Source organism: Tamandua tetradactyla, chromosome 14 (assembly GCF_023851605.1).
Source record: "Tamandua tetradactyla isolate mTamTet1 chromosome 14, mTamTet1.pri, whole genome shotgun sequence".
In the NCBI taxonomy this organism is placed as follows: Eukaryota; Metazoa; Chordata; class Mammalia; order Pilosa; family Myrmecophagidae; genus Tamandua; species Tamandua tetradactyla.
This window is the reverse complement of record NC_135340.1, coordinates 17,314,864-17,338,339: the sequence shown is the minus strand read 5'-3', so window position 1 is coordinate 17,338,339 and position 23,476 is coordinate 17,314,864. Positions and strand designations below refer to the sequence as shown.

General features: G+C 38.7%; 2 long non-coding RNA genes across 3 annotated transcripts in view; both read left to right on the top strand.

The window, feature by feature from the left end:
• LOC143654822 (uncharacterized) overlaps nt 1-1,463 on the top strand; it is a 39,990-nt gene extending 38,527 nt beyond the window's left edge. The window contains exon 3 of the long non-coding RNA XR_013161985.1: nt 1,380-1,463. This is a non-coding gene — a long non-coding RNA (uncharacterized LOC143654822). The remainder of the gene's footprint in view (nt 1-1,379) is intronic.
• An 8-nt stretch (nt 1,464-1,471) lies between these two features.
• LOC143654821 (uncharacterized) lies at nt 1,472-8,506 on the top strand. Of its 2 annotated transcripts, none has more exons than XR_013161983.1 (4): nt 1,472-1,571; nt 4,134-4,280; nt 5,285-5,335; nt 8,276-8,506. It is a non-coding gene; the product is annotated as an uncharacterized LOC143654821 (long non-coding RNA). The 2 variants fall into 2 exon arrangements; XR_013161984.1 differs by lacking the exon at nt 1,472-1,571 and adding an exon at nt 1,646-1,725.
• The last annotated feature ends 14,970 nt before the right edge of the window (nt 8,507-23,476 follow it).

Genomic DNA, 23,476 nt, shown 5'->3' with positions numbered 1-23,476 from the left:
TATTTTGCATTTTTTTGTATTTTGAATATTCTTTCAAAAAATATCTCGTATCATTTCAGGCATCACATTTTCATTGATCATTTAGACTCAACGCTGTTAAAGTGGCTCAGATGTTTACTGTTAATTCTTCTATGCCACAATTCCTCTTATTTGTGAGCTCATTTTGATTCACATTTTGTTAGCTGCAGTACATCTTCAGGCAAACTTTTCAAAAAGGAGCACACGCTCTTTGAGTCTTTGCATATCTGTGACTGTCCTTCTGATAGCTTCATGTAAGAAAAACACCATGGTACTGCACTGACTATAACCTATTTGTACCACAATCTCTCTATAATTTTGGTATTTACTTTGAAGAGAGGAAATCTGAGTTCTGTCTTATTTTTTCTTCTCTGTAAAAAATCCTTTCTTTCATTTTTCCCAGGGTGCTGTGTTCTAGGTATCACCTTTCATTCAAAGTAGCAGCCTTATTTTGACTCTGATACACTTAAATGGACCCTCTGCTCCCTCTGTAGGCTGATTTACTGACACTCCACACCTGTGAAACACACAAACACCCTCTACCTCAAGTTCGGTCCCCCACGCTCTGCGCCCAGCCCCCACCCTGACTGTCATTGGAAGGAATGGCACTTGCCATGGCTCTGTGGACCCCAAGTAGTCCTCCCCAATGCTCCCCCTTTTTTCTTAGTGGTTTCTTGGGAAGGGCACATCAAAATGTGAATTGTTGAGAACATGGGGGCCAGTGCAGGACAAGAATCTGGTTTCCTCCAAATGCATGCCAGCCGCAGGGAAAAGGATATGCTCATGAACTGTTGGCAGAAGTACAAATTATTACAACTTTTTCAGAAGCCCACCTAGAAATATACATTAAATGTCTTCAAAATGTACTTGCTTCTTTTGAACCCAGTAATTCTACCTCTAGGAATGTATCTTACAGAAATGATGTGGGACATATGCAAAGCATTTTGCTCAGGATCAGTAACTGCTGTTAAGGGAAAATTTGAAAATAGCCTACATGGCTAATGGTAAAATACTGATCAAATAAATGCTGATATTTCCATCTCATGAGATACCCCATAACCATTAAAATACTGTGGTTGACAAAGATGTAAATATGAAAGAAATATTAACTATATATTGAAAAATAGGAAAGCAGCATGTACAGCAAGCTCCCAGGTTTTTTTTTCATTTAAAAAGAATATATATGTATTTATGCATCGAAAGGAAGGATATAAAATAATAATGGTTGTTATTTTTGAGTAGTGGGATTATGGGTGATTTTATTTTTCCTTTGCGTCTTTCTGGACCTTACACATTTTCTGCACTGCACATCGATTACTTTTGTAATCAGAGAAATCATAATTATTTCTTTTAAAATGCAGCAACTGCACAGTGGTGGAAATCCACCCACCTACATCTCTGTCCTGAACCAGAAGAAGAGGAGATGGTCAGAGTGAGACCACAACCCTTCCGTGCGGCGTTTGAGTTAGGAATGCTTTCAGATTTGAGTAACAGAAAAATTAACAGCTGAATGGGCTGTTCCAATATTTACTATTTGCCCGACAGGTCTGGAGGTGAGTAATTTCGGGATTGGCCTGGCAGCTTCTGCTCTGCCATGCTTAGGGTGTTAGCTTTTCATCCACAGGCACTTCCCCACTTCATCTCAAGATTGCTGTCCTCTCACTTTCACGTTCAAGGGAAGGGGGACAGCACTGGCAGGACTGGAAAGTAAGTCTTTCGGGGGCAAAGGAGAAGGGGCTTGGGAACAGCTGGTACTGAAGTGTTGGCCACAGGTGAGAAAGGGCTGTTATCTTTGTTGAAACATATCACAGGCTGATTACTATTTTTCTCACTCCAGCTTCCTCAATCGTAAAGTCAGTGAAAAAAAATTCCTTGTGAGTTTCAGTTGGTGTGAGTTTTTCTTTCTTTGTCTTTAGTGGCGTTGGGAATGGGGATGTAGAGGACATTTTGAACTAGAGGTACTTGAGTTGTCAAACATATTTGCATCCTTTCTCTCATAAGGACACATGAGGTGAGTAAGTAGGTATGTACAGATAATAAGCATGAAAATATTCTGCAGATTTTACATATGAGGACATTGAGAGCCAGAGAGACTAAATGATTTAAAAAAAAAAAAAAAAAAGACAGACGGTCATAAGCCAGGAAGTATTTATGATGTTCATGGATAACCAGCAATGAGGTAGGCAGAGCACAGCAGGTTTTTAGTACCTGTTCCAAATCAGACACAATTCATTTCTATTGCGTTTGATTATACTATTTAGTCTAGTGGTAAGGAGCATTTCAGAAATAAAAGACACACGGTCCACAAATCATTTCGAAAATCCAAGAATTTCTTTCATTTCACTGTGGCTATAACTAACCCTTACCTTCTCTAGGATAAATATTATCTTAAGAAATTTTGCTTATTAACCTATCTGTAAAATGGGAATTATTTTCTATAGTGCTTGCCTTGCTGTTATTTGAATTAATTTGTTAAGGTGCATAACACGTCTTTTAAGATGAAAAGTGTGAGACATTATTGTTAGTTCTTCTTATGGTGCATTTATGTGTGATGGTTAAGCCTCCAAAAAAACCAAACAAACAAAAAATGAAGGCTTGAAATTCTCTGTAATAGGTAGCACTTAGCTGATGATGTTGCTAGCTAAATGGTTATGAAGCTCTTTCAATAGTCTCACAAGTGAAATGAATCTAGAAATAAAAATTAAATGAGTTTCACTTACAAGTGAACTGGATTTAGCAGTGGAGTTTAATTGACCTGCAAGCTTTTAATGTTCCAGCAGTAAGATTTTGCTTTATAGTTCCATTGTGTCAGTATCACTTTTATTGTATTATTTAATTCATTCTAGCTTAATACTCCTTCTTACTGTTTTCCCATTATTTCTTATAAATAACCATTATTGGATGAATGAATTATTCTCCATCATCTACACTGCTTGATTTTTCAAATAAAATATTTCTTCAGCCTTTATGAGCTGCCTCTTTGTGGAATATAAACCCCTTTATCATGCCCATCCTTATATTCTGCATTGGAATTTTTCATAGTGGTTTCAAATGCGTACGTTTTCTCCTGAACTACAGAAACCTAGAAGCTACCTCCTTTATTTAGAAATCTTAATGAAAATGTTATTAATATATAGTATAATAATGTAGCCCTTTATGTTTACATAATACTTAATTTTCAAGGCATTTTCACTTCTGTTAGTTCATTCGATCTTCACAGAGGGGTGATACTTTCCATATATATGCAGACACATCATATATCTTTATATGATATTTTCTCCTTGTCATATGAAAATAAAACTATAATCAATTCATGACTTAGAGAAACATAACATTAATATTTTCATAATATCTCTTTCATTTTTGTCCATGCTCAGCAGTCTGAGATAGGAAGGATTAAGATAATGCAGGCCAGAGAAGTTAAGGAATATGCTTAAAGTTATGTGTTTTTGGTAACCAATGCGAGACCAGAATTTAGGGAAAGCCTTAGACATTGGTGAAATAATCTCAGGTGGATATGCATCTTCGGTGGCAAAGAACCTGGGAGAGATGGGTGTTCTTTTAAAAAAACATTTTTTTTCAAGCATTAAAAATCATCCTACATGCAACAATTGTGCACCTGCAAACCAAACACTCTCTCTTTATAGAGGTAACTAAGGCCTGCACTCTCCCCTCAGAGTTGTTCGTGACTTATGGTGAGACATACACTTGCATAAGTCCCTGCTGGTCAATGGAGATGGTACTTTGGGAAACAAGAAAAGGCCACACTTAACTGTGCCTAGTTTAGCATATAAGATGGGAGTGGCTGCGGGGGGAGAGGCAGGAGATGGGAAAAAGTAGAGAAAACTGTATGGAAGAGGAATAAATTATATCTATGAGTGGAAAATTTAAAAAAAGATGTCACCAACTTTGCATAAAACTAAATAACTCTTATTTCGCTCTATCTTAATTGTTTATTCATCAAACTATCATTGCCACTGAACTCTGAGTTCCTCATCATCAGAAACCATTCTGTGGCAGATACTGCTACATGGACTCTAAAATTCATTCCTCCTTTCTTTCTTAGCATCAGAATCCTGACTTTTTTTTTTTTTTTTTTTTTTTGGCATGGGCAGGCACCAGGATTTGAACCCGGGTCTCCAGCATGGCAGGCAACAACTCTACCTGCTGAGCCACCAGGGCCCACCCAGAATCCTGACTTTTTGACTGGACCAGTGACACCTAGATTAAAATGTGCATCTCTCAGACTCCCTTGCAGCTAGGTATATGACTTAAGTTCTGGCAAATAATACACGAGCAGAATAGTTTCGTGGTAGTTCTAGGAAGACTCCTTAAGTTCCCTTTAAGAAAACTTTACTTCCATCTCTCAACCTGCTGCCTGGGATACAGATGCAACAGCTGATATTTTAACAATCATTTTGGACCATGAGATGACCTTGAGAGTGAAAATCAAAATCAGAGAGCAATAAGAACCACGGAGCTCCCATTCTTTGTGCTTGTGCCTCCCGCCTTCCTTAACACAAGAGAATAAACTTGAAGGTGTTTAAGCTATGTAGTTAAGTTTCTGTTAATATTAGCTGAAACAAATCCTAAGCAATTCACATTGGATCTCCATATGCCCAAAGATAGCAGGTGCCTGGATTGATGGATGGCTCAAGATAGTACACCTTAAATTTTATTTAAGTGTTTATACCGCCCTTATTCTGAAAAGAATTAAAGGCAGGGTGCTAAATAAGTGGCAGCAAATACTGAAATTACACCAGCTTATATTAAATCCTCAAGACACAAAACCATAGAAATGATACAAGGGAAATGCAAAGGCAAATATCACTCCTTTGCTAGGGAAGAAAATCTGGCATCCTGGCTGCAAAAACAAATATAATTTTAAAATATAGATAACGAAATACAAAATCGGAAGATAATAGATTTTAAGTATGACTTGTAAATATCCCAAAAGATAACAATCAAGCATAATTGATAGTCAAGAATTGATCCATATCAAGATTGGGAAAGGTTGACCTGCACAACTGGTGTGATAAAATGAACTAGCAAATAAGGTAAGAAAATGAACAGGCAAAACTTTGACAGAAACAAGCTATGTCAGAGGGCCACAGGCTGAATAAGTGCTAACTATAGTTTATTTAACAAACACTGATTTAACAATTCTTCTGTGCCAGGCACTTTTCTAAACACTTTAGAAATATTAACTCATTGAATCCACATAAACCTTTTGAAGCAGTCAACATTATAATCCCCATTTTTTCAGATGGGTAAACTGAAGCCCAAAGAGATGACGTCACATGCCCAAGCTCATACAGTAAGTAGAAGAGCAGGATTTTAAACTAGACAGTTTTGGTCTTAGGTTCATATTTAAACACTCTCGACATCGTACTTTTGAAATTTACAGCTTTTTTGTGTATTTGTTATTTTCACAGAAAAAGAAGGAAAAAAAGTTGGTTGTGTTGCTAAAAAAAAAAAAAAAAAACTATTTAAGCCCTCTAGCTTCCTATATTCTGAAGCAGCTAGAAAGAAAAATATGAGAGGATGGTATGGTAGCCCATGACAAACTCTGGGATCTGTCCTGTAACTGCTTGTTGAAGACTGCTTTGAAAATTGTTGCTTTTTTATTTATATTATACAGTAAAAAGGTTAAAAATCAATTTAAAAAAACCCTACATCCTCCCACCTTATGACAGGAGAATGACAGCCGAAGACCACCAGCCTTTCTACTTACAGATGGGCAGGTCATCTACTTCACATTTTGAAATTGTGGAGAAAGGAAAGGAATCGGAAAAAGGCTCAGAAGCAGTTTGTTTTTTTAAGTCATAAGATAAAAAAAACTTGACTCCTGAGAAAAAGCCAAAGATACTGAATGTCTTAAAATTTAGAAAAGAGAAGATACCAGTGCATTTTCCAGCCTTCAATGAGTGTGGGCAGATGAGAGAATGAAAAACTAGACTGCAAAAGCTATAAAGGAAGGCTTTGAAATATCTGATTCTGATAGTCCTTCAAAGGATAGATGATACAAAAGACAAAGATTAATTCTGAAGCTTTTATAGACATTTACATCACTTTTCCTATATAAATTCTTCAGAATTAATCCTTATGATTCACATAAGTAGAACCACTTGCTCAAAGTCGTATCTACCTTTTTCCCCTTGTCTGCTGGAGACTCTTCCTCATCCTCCAAGATTCTGCTCCAATGTCACATCATCCTGTCCCCACCCCTCTGAGCTCTCTCTTACCCCTCACTCTGCCCCTCTGGCCTGCAGGTGAGTGGAGAGAGCTTCAAAATTTGTAACCCTTCTATATGCTTCTATTTGAGCTCTTTTCTACTGTGTTTGCAACTATTCGTCCACATGCATGCATCCCTCTAACAGGCTATGCGGGCAGAAACCAACTCTTATTTATCCTCATAACCTTAGCACTCAGCAGTGATGGGTTCATGCTTGGCTCTGAAGAAAAACATGTTGAATGAAAATGGTAATAAATGACCACTTGACTAAGCATATATGCTATTCTCGTGTGATCCGAAGGTATAATATCTTTTTGCAAATCCTTCTTGAATTTGACAATGATAATACGAAGAAGCAGATTCACTGTCCAGAAACAATATCAGAATAGAAGCCTAAAAGCAAGGTGCCAAGGAAACTGTCAGTGTTACCAGTTTTATTTTCTTTGGAGAAGTCACTCACTGACCTTGCCTCCAGTGGCCAGGAGACATACTCATCGTTTCTCTGGCCTTTGTTTCCAAAAAGGTAAATGAAAATATCCCAAGCAAAATAATCAAACAACAGGAAGACAAAAAAAAAGGGGGGGGGGGGTGTGGGGTGGATTTGACCTCGCCGTTCAGTTTTCTTGAGAATTTTCAGTCGTTTTGTTATGCAACCTCAGTACTCTCGCTATCCCCTCTATGTACCCCAAGGTCAGGTCAGCTTTGCTTATAGCTTATGGATTAATTCCTTGATTTTTTTTTATGGATTCATCCATTTAGAGCCTGGGCTTTAACTGGTCTCGAGCACATGCACCCCAGCCTGCATATTCGTTTCTCTTGCTGCTTTTTCTTCTGCTTTCGAAAGGATGGGGGCTCTGTTTTAAAGCTGAGTTTCAAAAGACAGTGGCTAGAATTTATGCTGAAGTGGAGAAACAGGCTTTGGAGCTGAGCGGTGTCCTAATGCAGGTGAAAAGCATGTATTGATTACTTAAAGAAAGTTAAAATAAAAGCAATTTTTCTCCCCATTTTGGCGCATTGCAGCTTTTGGCCTATCCACTCATAGCTAAAAAAGCATTCTTTCCTGATAATCAAGCTTCAGCTGTCTGAATTTCAGGCCGAGCCTCTCCTCCTGAGCTCTGCTGAAGAGCTGCTTTAATTAACCATTATACCACAGATGTTATTGATTTTTTTTTTTCAAAATCTGGTTGAAACATCATTGTGCTGGATCATGGCCAAAACGAAGGCCTGAATTTGTGTGTGCGCGCTGCTTTTACTCCTTCTGCATACCTTATTAGTCTCCATGTCTGTTAAGTGCAATCCTCAGTATTAACTCAGAAAATATAGAATTGATTTTTAGCCTAGCCGCCGTGATCTAAGGGCTCCTAATTTGAAATCTGAAAACCTCAGTTGCTGAGGAAGTCTTTCCACTGTTACTCTACCCTTGCTTGAAGTAAGCTTTTTATTCTTTAATTTAAAAAAAAGAAATCTCCCTCTTTTTTTTCCTAAACTTCTCTTTCGCGCACATACACAGGGACATGGCCCATTCTTTGCATTTTGAACAGGTTTGTTGTGAAGGGCCCAGAACCTTATCTCTCCAAATTTTTGACCTGCAGTGGGGACTGTGTGAAATTTTGAAATGGAAATGTCTCAATATTTACCATATTTTGAACGACATTTGGGAGAACTGAAGCAGAGTTCACTTGGAGCAAATTGCAGGGTATCAGACACGACAGGGCATCTACATTCCTTTCACAATCCACCTTCCAGTGATGATAAACTCAAGGATTAAACAATCACAGTAGGTTCCTAAATTCTGATAAGGTTTCTGTGAGTTTAGTGATACGTTCTTTAAACATAATTTGAAGCTTTTAAAATACTGTAATGGCAGCTCTTGACCTTTAAAAATCACATGGAGCAAGAGGTGGTGAAAAATGTTTATTTACTTTGCATTAGTGGCTAAACTCCTGTTCCTTCCTAGAACCGGCAGTTCCTTTATCCTCGGGAACTCACGCATGTCACCCCCATTCTTTCCACACGAACCAGACAGGCCCACTTGAACTGGAGAAACAATGCCCTGCAGTCAGGCCCATGCCTCAGTGAGAAACAACAATTGCCGGCCTCTTGACAAATTTCTGGCGTCACGAGTGGAATCTTGCAGTTCAACATGTCTGCTGAACAGAAGTTGGAAAAAGAAAAGATCATCTTGTAAACAATTAATTAATGTTTGTCATGAATTATCATTTTTACTTCCTTCTCAAGAGGCTCAAAGGGAATAAAAAGGCATTTTTGCAGGTGGTGGCATTCAAACTAAGGGCAATCAAAGGTTTGAGAGCTGAGGCACAGCACTCTGAGTCTCTAAGGGTGAATGGTGCTAGGATTAGAGCCCAGCAGGGGGTTGAGGGCTTCAGGTGTGAAGCTTAATGTTTGTGATCAGCAAAAAAAAAAAAGTCTTGAATTTATCTAAACTGCTCTTCTGCTAACAGTACTTCTAGCACATAAATGTTCTGAAACTGACAAGTGTTCTCTTTGCTCTTCTAATGCAAACATGATCTGCATTTGAAAGATGCATCCCTTTTGCCTAATTTAGAATGTGCATCACAAAGAGCGTTAGATGATGACCCCACAAAAACACACTCACACACACTCCAAACGTGGATGCTGCATGCATAGACACACAAGAAAACGGTTTCTTTTTAGCCTGGTTCTTCTCTGGAGCTCCCACCAAAGACCCTGAAAGATTTTCTCTCTCTCCATTCTTAAGCCAGAGGTGGAGAACTAGGAGACGCAGTAGCCATCTGACCAGTGAGTGCCTCTAGATATCCTCCGTGACTAGTTCCTTTCCATTTGGTTCGAATAATTGACTAGAATATCATGCTGCATTTTAATTTGCACTTCCTCCCCCGGTCTCCACCCAAGCTTCTACCCGTAGCAAGATATTACAGAGTATCTGATACACATACAACGATATTCCATTTCCCTAATGAATTATAAGTAGTGGTTGCAAGCCCTAGAAACAAAAACTACGTAGGCATTGATGGTTAGAAGGTTGCTAAAGTCCATGTAAATATATCTGACCACTTAATGAATCCTCTCCATAATCTACTACCGAACTCTAATTAAATACTCATTTTCTCTATTTATATCACAGATAGATGTCACCTACTTGGAGAGCTCTAAAAGGAAAGACTAAGTTAAAAGTTGATGAGGCATCACTTAGTGAAAAACAATCATAGGCAAAATTTGGAAGGACCAAGTTGAAACAGAGTTGTGAGTGAATTTTTTAATCTCACCTTCCAAAATTCTTCCCCATGTGCTGGTACCCACCCATTTTCCTTTCTACATTCATATTTCCAATTCCTTTTAGTATGCACTTTCCATTGTCTAATAAGCACAAGTTCTTGAGGCATCAAGTCTCCTCTTCCCCACTGGAGGCTCTGCTCAATCTAAGACAAGAAAGGTGGATGTTGACTTACTTATGCTTTTTTGCCTTATCTCCTCTGAAGCCAACACTGAGCTTTCTGGTCACTGTCTTGGACCTGCACGGGGTCTTCCCTTGCATCCAAGCATGCAGTGCAAACCTGTGAACTTAAGACCCTCAGAAGCCACAAAAGAGTTTGTGTAGGAAGGACCAAACTAGAATGCCGTCAGATAAAAGACATGAAAGGAGTTTCAGAAGATTTAGAAGAGAAAGAACTAGCACCACCTCTGAGACAGACTAGAGAGGCCATATAGAGGTCAAGGAACCCCTTTCCTGAAATTTCTGGAGACTCTGGCTTAAGTTAACTTCTAAAAGTAGATAGAGTGATTTTCCAGAAAAGGTAATTTTTCAACATTGATATCAAAGTTCTTCAAACCCAGGGGTCTACAAAACAAGGCATTTAGTTTTGTTCCCCAGTTGTAAAGATGTTAAAATCTCATTAAAGGCCTAATACCAACTGCTTTAGAATCATATAAAAACAGTGAAGAAAAAAAAATAGCAATGCTTGCGATTAAACTGAAAAGGAAGTGCGTTTATAACTTCTGACCTGTGACATGCACACTGGGGTTGTTTCTGGGGCTTGGACCCTCATCAGGGTCTATGGCTCTTTCTGGTGGCCCGTCCCGTGTCCACACCGTCTCTGAATCTATCTCCCACCCCCCAGCCCACCTTGCTGAATGAAGTGTGGCACTATCTCCAGGATGGAAAACTTGCTTTATTTCATGCCTGTCTCCTGCCAGGCTCCTGGCCACATGCCGCCATTCAATCTCACCATTTTGGATGGCTGAGACAGCACTCACTGTGGGGGGTAGAAGGGTTGCTGAAAAGGTCATAAAGAGTGAAAAACAGAAAGTATCTGTGGCTTTTATTGGTATTGGCTCGATTGCTCTGACTTGAACTGGAAAATATTTTACTGTAGGGTGAATTTTTACAAAATCCAGAGACTTTAGCTTTAAAATAAAGGGCATTGATTAATCCAACCATAAAAAATATGTGCAAAAAGTATCAGCCATTCCCTTCCCTCCACTAGAAATTACATGGATTAAAAAATAGGTAGCAATGGTTTATTTTTTCAAGTGCAAACAATTAGATTCCTCCAACAAGTGTTTAGCCGCAAGCTGGATTAACCCAAAGCAACAAGGAATAGTTTTAAGGAATATTACTAGGAATGTACCTCTTTTCCCCAATAGCAGAAAAACTAGGTTTTTGCAATAAACTCTTATAAATTGCTAATAAATGCCTACGCGAACCTCAAAGCGCCCAAGAGTGAGCTGGTGACAAAAGAATTAAAAATCGTTCCCAATTGAACGGCTCTCCTGGTTGGATCTGTCTTTTCCAAAGGGACTGACCTGTCTAGGACTTTTGTCTGCAGGAGAGGCGCCGCCCACCCGTTACTATTTTAAGGAGAGCCTTGAACGGCTCCTTATTTGGCTTCCCCGCCCCCACCCCCATTATGCCACCACTGTGTGCTAGTGCTTGAAATTAATCAAGGGCCCCTTCTGGGAAAGGGATTCCACTCCGAGAGAAGCGGAACTGGACACTTCTCTGCCTTCCCACGTCCCCTCGCCCTGCCAGCCCCCCGGACAAAGCCCCCCGACTCCCTGCCGGGGAAGCTGCCGGGAGCCTCAGACCTGCCCTTGCCAGGCAGCTGCTGTTGGAACCCAGCTCTGACCGTAAAATCAAAAGTGGGTCCGAGGGAAGCGGTAAACACTGTGCAATGAGCCTTTTGAAGGCAGCTGATGCCTCATTTGGGGTGACATGTTGTGGCTGATGAGTGTGGATGATGTGGGGTTTTCGATAAGTGCCTCATCAGTATCCTCATCATGCCCGTGTTGCCGCGCCGCGGCGTGTGCCCTGACTTGATTGTAATTGCCCGAATCTGCTCCCGCTGCTCAGGCGCGCACAGTAATATGCAATAAAACAGCAAGAAGTGAATGTTAACCATCTGAGTTCTGACACGGCGGCTCTGCAGTTCAAGATCTCCATTAAGGACCCCCCCCCCCCCAAAATATAAAAAAGCCTGCAAGAAAAGAAGGAATCAGAAAATTCCCAAGGTCTGCGTCGATGAGCAAAGGGAAAGTCCAGAAATGACGGAGTTGTTGAGCCTTTTTGAGTTCTCTTAGGTGGAGACTAACAGGTAGTTTGACGGTATTTAGTTTTTAATTTTTGCATCCCAGGTGTCCCTGCTTTTGCTCATTAGGTCTAATAGCATGCACTGCTTTTTGCCTTTTCCCAGGTGTGGATGGGGGTCAACTATCTCCCACGTAGGGAAGCCTCCGCCCCCACCCCCACACCCCTGCAACCCAATCTGTCAGAGCCCCGCGGATACAATAGGATTGCTTGGGGCCCTGAATTTATAAGGGCTAATTTTTTAGCAAACCTGAGGCAGCTGCCCAACTGGCTTGGTTTTTAACTTCAACACCCAGAGTGGCCTAAATTCTCTTCAGTCCTTCCTACTACCGCCACACACCTACTGAGGCCTTGTTTCCATGGTTTTCAAATTCAACCATTAAATGTCAGGGGCCCCTGGGGAGCCAATTCCTGGGGAGTGAGGATGTCCCCTGGACTGTGCATTTAACCCCTAATTATAAGGAAAGGAAGACCTCTGTCTGGGAAAGGAGAGCTTAGTCAGGTGTGAGTAGAGTCATCTCCTGTCTGTTTTTAAATGAGATATTTTAAACTGGAGGGGCTGGGGGGGTGTCATAGTTTATTTTTAAGAAAAAAGGTGACTTTCTAAGTAAAATCAGACTTTATACAAGGTATCATTTTCAAGCTGAATTTCAGTTTAGGTCAATGACAAATATACACACTTGAAAATGCCACTTCCATATTATAAACCTGCCTTTTTCTCCTTAACCTTGTTTCTTCCTTCCTGGATGTACCATAATTGCTTATCCTTTTAAGGTAAAAGCTACTGACCAACCCATTGTCTACTTAGGAGCATACCTTAAATCATTTCAAAGAAAATACCATATTCTTTGCAGTTTCCTGTTGAGTCCTTTCAGAGCCAGTGGCGATGTTAACTTCAGAATATTTTAATTACATACGGAAACCTTTACCATTGTTTCTCATTTTAAAGAAAACAGGGTTACCTCTAAAGCATTAGTTCCTTTTTGTTTTTCTTTCTCATTTTCAGTAGCAAGGTCTTTTCAGAACTTTACAAACGCTGTTTGTTTGGACTGTGGGTTTTCTCTTTGCTTAAAAAAAAGAAGCCTCACATCAGAAACTAATGAATTCAGCCAGCACTCCCACTTGGAAACCCCTATCCAGATGGAGTTTCATTAACTGTGTGACTATCTGTATCAGAAACTGCTCGAGAGAAACAATCCCTGCCCACACGGATAATTAATGGAACACTTCACAGGAAAAGACCATCTCTTACACTAACTACCTGGCATTGCTTAGCAAACCTGTCAAGTTTAACGGTCCCCCTGCCTGTTCCAATCTTTGCTACGAGCAACCCAAAAACTCTTCTTCGTAAGAAATGCCTGTCTTCCTTATCAACAGACAGTCCTCCAACTGCAGCCCACCAGGTCTCACCTAAATTCCTGTTAGGTTCAGCTTGGGTCTACCTAAGGAAAGAACGGAATTACCCTGCGACTGGTGTCCTCGGGAAAGCTGTCAGAGACAGCTTCGCCCTGCAACCCCAACCATGCCCTAGCCTGGTGTTTGGGCCTATCCATCTTTGATTATAAAGCAAGATTTAACCCTGCGTTTTTGGATCAAATTCCATTCCAGCTTTTAAAATCCAGCCCCTTTTCCCCCTGCAAATTTCCGTAAAGAATGTCTTTCCATTCACCGCCTCCCTGCTTTAACCAGGTGTGCGGTGCCAGCGGCTCTGTGCTTTCACCAGCTGTTGCTTTTTATCCAAGAAGTAAGTGGCTGCTTTTCAGAGGTGGGTGATTCCAGCATAGAGTTCTGGCTCTTCTAATTAACTTGGCATTCTAATGCAGTTTATTAAAGAGGTTCTTTAGGTGACGTACAAATGAAGAAGTATTAGGGTTTTTAATCTCTATGTGACAGACATACTAAATGAATACAATTTTAAAATGTTTTTATTTAAAATAAAAAGCTGAAAGAATCGGAATGGTATCAAAGCAGGAAAAATGGATAAACTGGGTAAATACACAATACCCCGTGACGGTGTGAGTGTACCTTAAATCAGGGTGCTTTGGGAGTGTACTCTGGGAGAAAAGAAGCTAAATCAGGAAATGTTATCAAATGTCAACTGAACCAGTAGCAAATTTCTTCTCAGAAACTGATGATTCGTCATTTCTTTTCAGAAACTAATTATGAAGTATGTACAAATGAGCAAATACGTGACCTATAAAATACATCCTGCATGGGGGATGGGGGTGGGGGTTTAAGGTTCTGCTCTTAACTAATGCTACTAAGTTTAATAAGATAGCCCAGAGGTATGGTAAATTGAAAGGACGTTCCATAGAACTTTCTAGATATAAATCTAGAATATCTATGAGCTTTTGAATGCACATTCCTTCAAGTGTTGTGTGTACACACACACATACCCACTTTATGTGTGTATAGTCATGTAAATCTTAAGTACAGGATAGCAAGAGTTTGCTTCCGAATCTAGTTTTCTGTTGTAGCAATTAAGAGAAAATAGTGAAAGGAGGAAAATGAATTCTGAAATGCAAGCTTTTGTAAAATGGCAGGTTTAATCAGTAAGAAGGCATAAGCCGCTTTTAGATGGTGTGACTTGGTTGAACCTGATTGGATTCAGGCTCGTAAGTTCTGACTGTGGGTTCTGCACAAGTTGAAGGATGTGCAAAAACTGCAGCATCAACAGTTTATTGAAGTTTCATTTCAGAAAGGTTCCAGAAAAAAAAAGGAAAAGAAAAAGGGCCCTGCAGTAACATTACAGCATTAATAAACGGTGTTGCCATGGGCACCAAAGAGAATTCGGTATAAGGACTGCTGCCTGAGTGCCTTGCGGGAAATGGGCAAATGCAGGCTGCATATGTGGGGGCTGCCATCTCCAGCGAATGGCAATGTCTTCATTCCATGGGACCCCAACAAATGCTGTGACTGCTGCGTCTATAAGCTTGTATATCCCTGTGAGGTGAAAAATAACTGACACCCTTGAGTTTATAGGGAGATAAATTGAAATTCCTTGGACAGGCAGTTTGAGCAGGGCTAGAGAACCAGTTCATGACCACATGCAGTCGCCCGGTCCTAGTCCTGCCCCCACGTGGTGTATTTTAGGGCAGTGATTGGCAGGCAGTCTATCCTTCCAGATAGGAGGTGAGCCCCGGTCAGCATCAACCCAAAGCTGCAAATAGGGATCTGGTGTGGGCAGCTCTCTTACCCTGGGCCAAAACCCAGCAAAAGAGTCAAGGAAAGACTTAGCTCCTTCCAGAACCAAACCTGGAGTTTGAGTTTATCCAAGCCAAGATTTAGGGCAGTCTTGGTATTCCCCAGTAAATCACTCGTCCTTATGGAGATTCTAACCGAAATATAAAGTGTCCTCAGTTTAGAACCACACCCCTGGGGTTGAGTGGAGCAATTCAATGTATAATTTTCTATTCCATGAACTTATGAGGGAGCTTTATTGATTAAGAGTAAATTCACAGGAGAGAGTTAGCATCACATCGTGAGGAGAGTGTATTACAGACAATGAAAATCGTAGCTGTTATGAGTACAGCAAAGAAAATGATCAAATACCCAAGCGCTCATGAATAAGGCATTCCCATCCTTCCTAAACTTGGAACAAAAGGGGACAAAGAGGCAAGGATCTGATTTTTATTCCTATCTTTTAGCCAGGAAGGAGAACTTCTGAAGAAAAAAGAAATCCATGGAATAAACTCAAAATGTGCCTCCAGACAGACAAAAGGAATGCAAAATTAAGTTCTCGATGTGAAAGGGAAGGTACAATGAAGCTTTCTAGATGAGATACCGTTGGAGAAAATTTCAATTTCGCTGTTTCTTTTCTTGCTTGCTTGCTTGCTTTATTTTTTTTCACAGATATGCTCTGTGGAAACCATGAATGCCTTTTTATTATTTCTTATTTTCTTTTACTTTTTACAATGTGGTGTACATTCTTCTTTATTCCTTCCAATGTTGAAGGAGTTCCCATTTTTTCTGGTTTTGTTTCTGACACCTAGCTCTGACCAACAATACCTTCCATTGAACCCTTTCTTTCATCTGTTCATTTTCTCTTATTACCTTCATCTCTCCTTTTCCTTCTCCTTACCTCGTATTAACCCTTGTAGTTCCAGATAGAATGTTACTCTCATAAAAATGCATTTCCCTTTTCTTTTCAAGCCACCCTACTTTTCTTCATAAACTCAAGTTTCTATCCATTATTCTATCCAACTATAGATTCCTGGACTCAGTATTGTTAGCAACAGGAAGCTCATATTAACTCACAAGAAATTATATAATTTTGATTTTGTTTTGAGGGTGTTTGTAAGATATTGTTTTCCTTAAGAGAATAAAGTATATTTCAGTCTCCTCAAACCAGCTTTCCATTGTGTTGACTTTCTAAGTCTCTGATTTCTGAGGGTCATTTAACCGAATTATGACATGGTTTGAACATGCTGATGCCCTTTGTCCTCTTTTCATATGGTTTTTCTTATGGAAAGTGATGAGTTACCATTGTGCAGTGTTTATGTCAGGGAAAAATATCTTTAGGGAGCCAGATCTCTGGGAGAGGAACTAAAATTGAAAGTTGCCAGGTAATTTTACCATCTTGAGCTTTCTTCCAGGCACATACTATGATATTTGGGTACACTCATAATTTTTCACCATGAAAATTCCAAATTTATGAATCAAAATCTCTAATTTATAATGCACTCCCTAATCATTGAATGTTTGCTTTTTCTCTTGCTTTGCTTTTATTTTGATGCTATGTTTCTTTGTAAAAGGCTCTGAAACATAAGTAAAAAAAAACAGTATTCTTGAGAACTAGGGGTTATGCTTGCTTGTGGGTATGGAAGATGTAAGAGAATATTTTATTTTTAAATCTTTAAGTAATATAAAATAAAGGCAGAGAAGCTATAAATCTAAATTTGCTTATTTAGCAGAAAAAGTCTTGCATTACATGTACCCAGAAAGGGATTTTTTCAATTCATAGTTTGACTCAATTTTCAGAGCGTATGCTACATAAGAGCCTCTTTAGAGATTTGTACATGAATCAATAATGGAATATTTTTACACATTTAATTTACTTGGATTGTTTTTTTCTGGTGGTCTTTTCTATTTTGGAAATAAGGCTTAAGGAAAGCACTTTTGTTTTTTTCTCTTCCAAGGAAAATTTCACTTTTAATACAACAAAATCCTTACTTTTTAAAACTTTAATACACGTAAACCCTTGAGTGAATGAAATATTTGAAAAACTAAGGAAAACATTTTTGGATGTAGCTGAGTAATAATGGAGTATTATTTTTTTGTCACAATCCTTCATTCCATTCAATTTACTTTAATTCATTAAGTAAGGCAAATTTTAAATAAATGAAAGAAATAATTTTGAGAAAAAGACTATAATTGAATTAGAAATCTGATGGAAATGTGAAGTATTTAGGAAAATATTTCCTGTGATATTTTAAAGAATATTTTGAAAATATTTTTGTTTCCCAGATTCAGAAAATTCATTAAACTCTATAGGCTTGTGTACCACTAAAAATTGTAGAATACAGAACTTATCTTTACCATACTATTCTGAAAGAGCTACAAAGCTGAAAATAGAGGCATGCTTCCAAAGTATTTGTTCATGCACCATAGTTTTTTTTTGGATACAAGTATCATGCTTAATATCAAAATGCACATTTTAAAAAAAAACATATTAGAAAGAGAGGGCAAGTTGTCTTTTTGTCTTAGGAGCAGTTCCTCTTTTAATCTTATTCTGTTCTTTTATTTTCTTAGTTGTCATTTGCAGCATAAACTTTCACTATCATCAATTGTTGGACTCAAACAATAATGTTTCTGTTTATACTGTGTTCTAGGAGGGATTTTTTAGCATAAATGAATTGCAAAGCCTGTGAGTTTTGGATCCTGCTTTTCTTTTATTCATTAATTCGGAGGTATTGTACCAGTCAAATATGCTTTCAGGATTGCTGAGGATATCATATTCTTTTAATAGACAACAGTAATTTTCTCCAACTACATTATGTCTCTCTGTATCAGTCTAATAATTACATGCTATCATTTTGTGTCATTTCCTCTGGGATTCCCTGTCTACTGTGCACCACTTTTGACTGTTTCACTTTATTCAACATGCTCTCTAATTGCCATATCAAAGGTTTACTTGAACTCATTTTTAAGTTTAATGCATTTGACCATAAAATCATGCATTTTCAGTTGAGTATGCATTTACATCAAACTTAGAGCTTTAAATTTCACTTAGGGAGAAAAGCCTCATATTTTAAATGCAGGTTTTGAATGCGGATTCACTATAAAATAAGTGAATAATAATGCCAGGTTATTTTGGAAAGTGTTCTTTTATGCAATCACTGCATTTAATACAATCACAAAATGGCTGCCCAACAGGTGGTCTTTTCAGAGTGTTAAAGCCACAACAATCAGAACAAAAAGGACACCAGAATCTAATGTTCTTCAGAATTTAAAAAGCTGTTCGCTTTCTTTTGTTAATTTTCAGATTTAGCCATGTTCATTATTGTTGAGCCCCAAATGCAGGACATTCTTTTTTGACATTTTGCCCTAAATAGACACTGACCGCGGCTGACTCGCCAACTAGCTGTTTTGTCACATGCAAAGCGGAAACGAGTGGACAATGCGTGTGCATTCTTGGTACTTAAATGGCGAAGGAAAGGACCAGTTTTGACATGCTGCAAATCTGGCAAAGTCTGGGTTAACAAAAGTGTGTTTGACAAAAGATGAAGTTTCTTTTCCTATATTTTCCCCAAAAGTAGGTATTTAATTATGTCCTAACACATTTTCTTCTTTTTGGCCTGGAGGATTGTATTCCCTAGTGACAGGCTCATTCACTCTCTGAGGTTATGGTCTGGCACTACGGACCATAGCATTCAAAAACCTCCTTTGGAAGAAACTATTCTTTCATCAATAATTATGAACAGAAGGGAAAAGTTTCCAGAAATATACCTAATGTCATTGTGCTATCATAACGTGGCGCTAGCATTTTATAAGGCAAAGATGTTTAAGGAACTTATCAGAAAGTTGATGAATGTGGCAATATATTTTTCTAAGCAAAAGATCAGGCTACATTAAATTCAAGTGGGAAAACATTTGAAAGGATGTGAATTAACAGACGGTGAATAAAAGGAGGAAATAAAGACAATAACTTTCATACTTAAATGTCAGATTTAAAGTGACCTTAGAGTAAGTTGTTCAATGTCCTATACATGGCTGCAAATTCAGTAACCTTTTAAATCCAGGTTTTAAATATTAATATGTTCAAAGTAGGGCACTGTTTATATTTCTGTAAAGCTAAATAGTCCCTCAGTTAGGAAAAGAGCCTAATAATAGGGACTTATAAGCAGGGCATAAATAGTAGATTTTATGATATGAATAAATTGAAATAACACACATATAATACCTACTTACCTGCAACAAATAGGAAAGGTTAAAAAATCTGAAATAATATTGCCTGGGTGATGTCACAGAAAGAAAAAAGCAATAAAAAAATCTTGCATTTAAGGACTCTATTTGAAAGTGAAACCTATGGAATGTAATGGGTGCTCCACATTCAGTCGAGTCACCCCTAACTCCTGCATCAGCCAAGTACTGTCTAAAAAACACTGATGTGCAGAATCGTAAACCCGAGGCATTTGGGATTCGGATTTGTCTTCACAATCATCAAAAATACATTGCATTATATCTGGCTGTGCTTTGAAAACTTCTCAATATTACTGTACCTCTATCTTTGATATTCAGTAACATGTGTATTTTAAGTGGAATTTTCAGTTTCCAAGACAGTCTTTTAAAAAATATTTTATATTGATGCTCATAACTTTCATTAAACTGACCTAAAAAACTATCATTCTCAAGATTCCAAAGCTTTCTGGATTAGGGAATTTTAGCCTAATCACCTGAAATTCTGATTTTTGAAGTAGATTCTCACCATATAAATATGTATTGACCCAAAAGGAAATTTAGGAAGAGACCAAAAGGTTTTCTGGCCAGGCCAGACTGATGGCTTACATCACTTCCACCCACATCCTATTGGCCAGAACCCAGTTACACGGTACCGATCTACTGCAAAGCAGTCTGGGAAGTGTAGTCTTCCCTTTACGCCCAGAGAAAGAAAAGGTTATTGGTGATCCCTTAAAGGATCTCAGCCATGGTGATTGAAGCAAAGGATTAGAGAACATTTCCTTGTCCTTCTATCCACTTAGTGTCCGTTACCCCATTACCCTTCTTGTGCACGGGTAATAATCAAAGCATCTTCTTCACCATCCCTAGTCTGCTGGGTTTTTTCCACTGAGTTGATGATTAGCATTTGGGGAGAGAAGTGAAAATAGCCTTCCGATCCTTCCAAAACATTTTTAACTGATCTGGATTTGAAGAACGTAGTTTTAATTAGCTTTTAGTAGCATAAAGAAAAAAAGCATACTGTTATTTGCCAAATAAACAATAGCCCTTAAAGTTGTTCACAGCTATCCAAGTGCTTAAATCTAAACATTAAAAAAAAATTGTGTAATAAACTTAAAGAAAACTGAAAGGTTCTTAAGGACACTTATGGTATTAATGATAATTCAAAGCAAAACAATAAAGTACATAAATACGATGTTCAACATAGTTATGTTCTAAAGTAAAAACAAAATCTGTTCATTGAAAGAATTAGTGCTTCAATGGACTATTTGTGTAGACTCTCGCTCTCCAGATTATCAAATGTATATCCATTTACTCATTTACTTGTTTTTAATAGGTGACTATAACTTTTTATCCTCTGGTTCAGAAGTCTGAGGAGAGGTATAATATGTCTTCATGTGGATTTTAACAAGTAGCATTGGCGATGACTCTTCTTTTATTGCGCTCTTGGAAAGTTTGTATTATATTATGGAGCTAGAAAACTGTACCATAATTTTTTTGGATAGCTAGTCCAGCCACATGGACAGAAGCAGTGCACCTGTACTTATGAAACTGATTGGTAGAGAACAGCTCTTTCACTGATGAGCCTAAATAGATTTTTCATGATGCTGTTTTCTGAAATTGAACATCACACCTTTTATGTTATCTCCATTTGGCTTTGAATAAACATCAGCACAATAATAATCTAAATGCTGTGCAAGTGGTCATGAGCAGTTGTCCATCTGCTTTGGACAGAATTATACAAATCAATTACATGGACATAAAAGCCCAACAAATATGGGTGACTCAACAACAGAAATGAAATGGATGAACTCTTAAGTTTTGTTTCTCATATGTAACCCCTTCAGTAACCAAAGGTGGGTAAATTACACTCATTAACCTTGAAAAATTAGATGATTTGAACATAATAGGTTTTAAACAATACCTTTCTATTCTAGGTTATGATTAGTATTTTGTCCAGGACACAGCATAGTTTAATTGAAGGTCTACAAAGAGGATTGTTTTCATATAGTTTGTGCCTTCATAGAGAAATTTTTCCATGAAATTAGCTTTCATTTGTTTCCCACTCTGTAACTCAAACCATAAACGCCAATTGCACAATTGTACTTGGGTAAAAGTGAGCATTGACTGCCCTAGCAGTAAAGGGAGCATGCATTTAGTTTTAATAAATTTATACTGCACCTGTGGGTAGGCACTTACCTTGAGAGAAACCAAAGGGAGCATTATTTAAGCTTTCTGTTGAGCATTTTTTGGGGGGTTGCATGGGCTGGGTATCAAACCAGGGTCTTCCGCATGGCAGGCAAGCATTCTACCACTAAACCACCTGTGCACTGTATGTTGGAGTAAAGTTAAACAAAATCTGAAATAGGTAGCTTTTCAGATGCTGTTCTTATCCCATAGAATTAAGACTTAAAGGGCAGGCCACGGTGGCTCAGCAGGCAGAGTTCTCGCCTGTCATGCTGGAGACCTGGGTTTGATTCCTGGTGCCTGCACATGTGAAAAAAAAAAAGACTTAAAGAGATTACATTTCTAAACATGAGATTGTTGGGGGAGACCATTGCTGGGGATCCCCCAGGCAGAGGTTTCTGGTCCTGGTTCTTAGTTTCTGTTGAGATGAGATACTTCATTATCGCCATGTTTTGGTTTCCCATTCCCCATCAAAGAAGCCTCCAATTTGCAGGATCTTGGCTGAAAATAGTAGTGCCAATCCTCTAAGAATGGCTTTGGAAGAAGCCATTGGCCACAAGTTCTCCAAACTGAGAGACACCTGGGCACGAGGAAGCAGGCTTCTATTAACAGAAAGAGAATATTGTTTTGGTGTAGAAGAATGATTTTGTTGCTTAATTAATTAAGCTGAAATGGAACACCTCAGTTTATGATCATACCTCATCAGGTGCTATGGTAGATTGAATCATGCCCCCTACAAAGACATGTTCAAGTCCAATCCCCAGTCTTGTGGGTGTGGACTCATTTGTAAAGAGGATCTTTGAAGATCCTGTTTGGATGAGGCCAAGCTGAATCAGGGTGAGCCTTAGTCCAGCATGACTGGAGTCCTTATGAGCAAAGGTAATTTGGACAAGGAAATAAAAAGCCACAGGAGACCAATCACCATGTAACAGAGGCAGAAAGTGATGTCAGCGAGCTATCAACAGAACATTACAGATTTCTGGGAGAAGGCATGGCTTGCCTTCAGTTTGGATTTCTAGCCTCCAAACTTTGAACCAATAAATTCTTGTTTAAACCAACCAGTTTATGGTATTTTGTTATACCAACCCTGACAAACTATGACAGTTTTTGATGTTGGAAAGTGGGGCAATGCTATAACAAATACATACAAAAGTGGAAGTGGTTTTGGAATTAGGTAATGGACAGAAGCTGGAAAAATTTTGAGGTACTTAATAGAAAAAACTAAACTGTCTTGTAGACACTGCTAGAAGAGATATGGATATAAAAGGTGATTCTGGTGAGGACTCAGAAAGAAGTGAGGAGAGGTTTAGAGAAAGTTCCCTTATCTTCGAGGATACATATGTCATCATGAACAGATTTGGGGGAGAAATTTGGGGGGTTAAAGGTGTTTCCAGTGAGGCCTTAGAAGAAAATGATGAACGTGTTATTGGAAACTGAAGGAAAGGTAATCCTTCTTATACATAGCCAAGAACTTGGTAAAGTTGTATTCTATCTGATAGAATGAGAACTTGTAAGCAATAAATGTGGATATTTATAATAAACGTGGATATTATAATAAAGTGTAGGAGATTTCCGAGCAAATTGTTGGAGGTGCAGCCTTGTTTCTCCTTGCTGCTTATAGTAAAATGTGAGAGGAAAAAGGTAAAGTGAGTACTGAACTGTTAAGCAAAAATGAACCAGCATCTGATGATTTGAAAAATTCCCAGCCTATCCAAAAACGATGCTCTGAGACTAGGGCCAAAAGTGACCCTAACAGGGCCCTCCCTGAGCTCCTGGGAGGTGAGTCCCCAGAGAATGGGACTCCAGACTAGGGTGTGTCTGGATAGCCATTTGTTAAAGAGATCAGGCATTTGACTCATGGACCCTATCAACTATTTCAGAGTAAGTCAGGATTGTAGATGCAGTTATCCAGAAGGATCTGTGAAAGGTCCTTTAATCTTGTGGCTTGGATTCTCTTGAATTGCATGGAAAACCTTCAAGGTTTCTGAAAGTTTTATATAAGCAGAAACACTACCAGTCCCCAAACCTAGAGGGACAGAGACAGGGTGAAG